This window comes from Bactrocera neohumeralis, unplaced genomic scaffold (assembly GCF_024586455.1).
Source record: "Bactrocera neohumeralis isolate Rockhampton unplaced genomic scaffold, APGP_CSIRO_Bneo_wtdbg2-racon-allhic-juicebox.fasta_v2 ctg4342, whole genome shotgun sequence".
NCBI classification, from domain to species: domain Eukaryota; kingdom Metazoa; phylum Arthropoda; class Insecta; order Diptera; family Tephritidae; genus Bactrocera; species Bactrocera neohumeralis.
This window is the reverse complement of record NW_026091386.1, coordinates 2,540-7,772: the sequence shown is the minus strand read 5'-3', so window position 1 is coordinate 7,772 and position 5,233 is coordinate 2,540. Positions and strand designations below refer to the sequence as shown.

At 35.2% G+C, this 5,233-nt stretch overlaps 1 pseudogene; it reads left to right on the top strand.

Moving 5' to 3' along the window:
- Positions 1-205: 205 nt before the first annotated feature.
- LOC126767148 (uncharacterized) lies at positions 206-941 on the top strand (annotated as a pseudogene).
- The last annotated feature ends 4,292 nt before the right edge of the window (positions 942-5,233 follow it).

Below are 5,233 nucleotides of genomic sequence, written 5' to 3'. Positions count from 1 at the left end.
TGCCGGTATTCTGCAAGCAGTCTCAAGTCTCTAATAGAGACGAATCTGTGGTGAAATCTATTTTGAGACTATTTGGTATTCTGGCGAGTTTGTCTCATCTCTAATTGAGCCATATCAGTCTGTAACTTGTTATGTGCTTTGCAGCAGGTCATAGAAAAATAAGAACACAACAATGGCTGATGAAGTTGGACTATTTTACTTTATGATGAAAAAACGAGAGGAGGAAGAGAGGTAATGTATTAATATTTATAATTTTGCAATAATGGGTAATAAGGTGCATATCTTCTAGCTACATTTCGCAGGCGCAATCTGACTGTTTTGCGAAACAAAAAAGATCCGTTTCATATACGAAGAGAACACATTCAGAAGTTCTTCCGATTTCCCCAATCTTTGTGCTGGGATCTCATTAATCAACTCAAGCCGTATGACCAACAGCAAACATCGATTCCATTTGAACTTCGGATGAGTTACATTTTAACCTTAAAGAAACAGTATATTTTCAAGCAATCAAATTTCTCTAGTTTATTTCCGGTTTTATATTTTTTATGCAATGGCTCATGTCAGTGTTGCGTGGGAAATGCATATTTCGCTATGAAGAATACAATATATTTGAAATTGGTGGTGTAGCGTAGACACTGCGAAATGGGTAAATTCTGTTGAAGAATACAATAGAATTAAAAGAAAATAAATTTAAAAGAAAATAAATCGCTATACAATAATTTTATTCCAGATTTTATTCGAAATTTGGAATAAAGGGTGTAATTGGAGCAATTGATTGCACTCATGTTGGCATAATTGCACCTGCCTTTTCAAACACAGTTGTACCGCATGATTATATGAACAGAAAAGGTTATTATAGCATTAATGTTGAAGCGGTAAGTATTATATTCAATAACTAATTATTAACCAATTTTTCCAATAGGTTTGTGACGATGAACTAATTTTCCGGCACGTGAATGCAAAATTTCCCGGCTCATGTCATGACTCCGGTATATACTACTTCGCCAGCAAGGATAAAGTTAATAAGAGAACACTCTGATGGAGCTTTTAAATGGCTTTTGGGTGATTCGGGATATCCATTGGAGCCATGGCTTCTTTCTACCGGTGGCAAACCCTGAAACACCAAATGAACAAAACTTCAATACTAGGCACATAAAAGCAAGAAACACGATTGAAAGAGCATTTGGAGTTCTAAAATCACGCTTTCGTTGCATTTCAAGAGAACGTACATATGACCGCTGCAAAGCACATAACAAGTTAGAGACTGATACGGCTCAATTAGGAGATGAGACAAACTCGCCAGAATACCAAGTCTCAAAATAGATTTCACCACAGATTCGTCTCTATTAGAGACTTGAGACTGCTCGCAGAATACCGGCATAAAGTTTCAATACGGAAAGCTCTCTCCTCCTCGGCTTTTCCTTTCATTAAATCCATATAATTTCGGAATATTTCGTCCGTCGTCATTTTTACTACGGGACGATGACGGAGTGCAATCATTGGACGCATCCGAAGTCGTATTTAGAGGTGACAGTGCAGCTGTGAAAACTACTTCTTCCTAAATTGAGAAAAGATAAAAACAATTATAAATCCTGCACACTCATATTGGTCTTTCTTGCTATTCTTACCTCTGTGCCAATGGTTGGTACATCAGTCAACCCATCAACCGCAATTGACCCTAACGTTTCTAACGCTCTCTGCTCCGTTTCAGAGAGCTCACTTGTTAAGCTGGGACCTTGGCTTTCCTTGGCTTTCCTTGCGCGTGACCTTATTTGGTTTTGCCAATGGCTCAGATTCTGTAAATCAAAGGACATAAATACATACATATGCCAATATCTATGGTTAAATATTACTTCTCTCCATTTTATGGGGTTCCGGGAGGGCCCTTTTAGGGCATTTAATTGCACGGAGAGTTCCGCCCAAAGCTCCTCCATTCTTTTCGGCCGCGATGGGTCGTTTTTGTGTAACTTTATCTCCGGGTGCACCCGCACAAAGTTAAGATAGTACTCTATTTGCTCCTTCGAGGTGCGCAACACTTTATTATGATCTGTAAAAAAGATATATTATACATATACTATAATAATCATAAAATAATGAAATTTATATTGTTTACATTTACTTACCTTCCTTTTCCATTATTATCAAATATAAGGATGAACACATGTGTTAATCGATAACTGTGTTGTTAAATTTTTTCATATTTACTTAACAATTGATTAAGATAAAACGCATATGTTAAGCATTTATTATAAACTATTTCAGTATTAGTTTTCAATAATTGTACTGTGCAATTATTAAGAAGAAGTTTTACTGCTGAAATTTTATGAAAAAAAAAAACTAATTGCATGTAATTGTTTCATACATTACGATTGTGCACTTGCACTCATCTCTAATCAGCTAAACTAAACAGCTGATTGCTGCCCTTCTTTTCACCATACTATTTGGAGAATATTTTTGAGACTGTATCTGCCAGAATACCAAAATGAGACATCCTGACTAACAGAGTCACTAAATTACGATTGTCTCAATTAGAGACATGAGACAATCGTGACAAGCAGAATACCGGCATTAGTCGTTGTAGATCTTTGGACGGTGCTCGAATTGAAGAATTAGACTGTTCAAAGTTGACAGGTAAAACCCCATGTAACATTGAAGCTTTAGAAGAAATGATTCGATTAAGAAGTAATACTATAATTCGTAAAGTCGTCAATAGAACTTGGTCGCAAGTAATATAACAATTAGTCAATGAAAGGTTACGAGTAGATATTAAATGCTGCCTAATTATCGATTTACTTAACCCATACTTCATGTCATAGTTCATATTTTAACAAATTTGAGGTTTCTCAAATTAAACTAAAATATAAAATTAAATTACTTATATAGCGAGTTATGCAAAACGGACCTAATTTTCCTTACACTCGTGGTTCCAAAATATAAATTAAGACAATAATAACATACTAAAGAATAAAAAGAGTCCGGATTTCCTGTAAAAAGCCGAAGAGAACTAGTTGAGAGGAGTGAGTTTGTAACGAGCTCAAAAAATGCCAGTACAAGGAGCCAGGGAGCGAAGCTTGGTCTTGAAGCAAGGCCTGGCAATAAACTGAACTGAAGATAAGCTTAGCTCCAGGTAGTCAAAAACACTACCGGCGTCGGGAACCAAATCCTGCAGCCAAAGTATGGCTACAAAACAGACGTGAGAAGGAGATGCCAACAGTGTTGGTTCTATTAGTGCGTCGGTCAGGGATCAAATATATATGCAAAAGCCAACAAATGAGGAGCTTATATTGAAGTCCACTGATTTGAAATCGGTTTAGCTCGAACCGCCAGCAGCAGCACCGACAGAGGGCAGCTGAAAGGTTAGCTGTCAGCCAAAAGACCGAAGATAAAGGGAGTGACGGCCGCTAAATTTTTTGCTGATATGGCATGTGAATTAATTAATGTGAATGAAGGAGATACCACAGAAAAAACTAGCAGGACTGACAGAAATGAAAATTAAAGTACTATTGACGATCAAAGATCGGTCCAATTTATACGGCTGTACCATCGCAGCGGATCAGATAATGCACCTCAAGAGAGCCTGCAATCCAATTTTGTCAACAAAAAGCTACATATTCGTAAAGGCCTTCGAGGCAGCAGAACGTACTTGAAGCTGAAGCATCAGTCTTATTAAGAATTACTAAAGCGACCTTATTTTAGATAAAATGTGAAAGAGATGTTATAGTTTTAAATTAAGCCCAGGCTACATGATCTTCAAGTTTGAGTTCGAGGCCGAAAGGTTTTGTTTATTTCCTTCATTCAGCTGCTCGAGCCACTGTGCTCACTAGCATCCATTTGTTCATCATCTGTCATTCGGCTTCAATTAACTTAATTTACATTAACTGCGCGAAGTATTAAATTGGTTGTGGAATGTTTTGTGGATTTTTTGTTGCATTTAATTTTTTCTTAATTCAAATGCATTATGAAAATAGGATAATGAAGCAATTGTTGATTGTTGCCTGGGTTTTTACATCGAAAAAACACGTGAATTTCTGCTTGAATCATGTAAGAGAGCTTAAAAACTCGTTTAAAATAACATTACTTTTTTATGTTAATAAATAAATCTACAAGTATATCACCTGAAGCATTATTATATTCTCGCAAATATTGTATAACAGTTGTGTTGACCCAACGGAACATCGTATTCACAATTATATTAATTAATTATTAATTATTATTATCATTGTATATGTCGGAACGCTAATACTTGTGTTTTATATGTCAGTGGACACGCGTATGGCGAAGTGCTAATATTTTGTACCCGTAGGCAACTATTACATCAGAGAGTCTTTTGAAGTAGGCGAAGTATAGGCGGCATAGTAGCAGAAATAGGGCAACTTTTACTGACTGAGGTTTGATCGTATTCTGCAAACAGAGAGAAGAGAGGTAGGTGCTTTAGTAATAAAATTTGTAAAGTGAACTTATTGTACTACAGTTAAATAAAACTGTAAAGTGTTTAGTTATGGAATCTTCTACGAACAAAATCTCCGACATATGTAAAATTGATCAAGGAGGCGTTTTTTTCTTTTTCGATTTTTTTTTGCTTTATTTTTTTAATTTTGTTTGAATTTTTTTTTATTTGTCTGTTTGAATTATAGCATATTCTATTTTTTTGCTGTAAAATGTTTCTCACCTGCAGATGCAATATGTATTCTCATTATTATTTACCGCTTACTTTTGCTGCGTGATATTTATTGAATTTGGTTTCGGTTTTCGCTTTTTTCGCAATTACATGAAATTACCATTTTTCCGCTCAAAAGTCGCCAAAGTTATACAAACCACCATGTCTGAGTTTTTTTTTCAGTCGGTCAAAGTTTTAATTTTTGGTCGAAGGGACATTATACTAATGAAAATGTTGTAAGTTAATGTCTGAGAGAATTCTTATGGTCAGAGTTGTGTTGGATAGGATTATTTTTGTGGAAGATCTTAACCCTCTAACTGGTTTCTTTATAGGTCAATTTGACCTTTTTTCGAAAAAATCAAAAATATCCTTTAAAAAGGACATTTAAGGATTAAAATATTCTACGAAAATGTTTGGCGGAAAATTTCAGTGGGGAGTCCCAAAGACACCATTGTTGTAAATAAAGCTGTTTACGATTGAAAAAAAATTATAATTTTGTTTTAATATGGTTTATTATAATCAAATGTTTTTTTTTTGCCAGCAGTAGAGGACAATGGTTAAAGTTAAACTTAATAT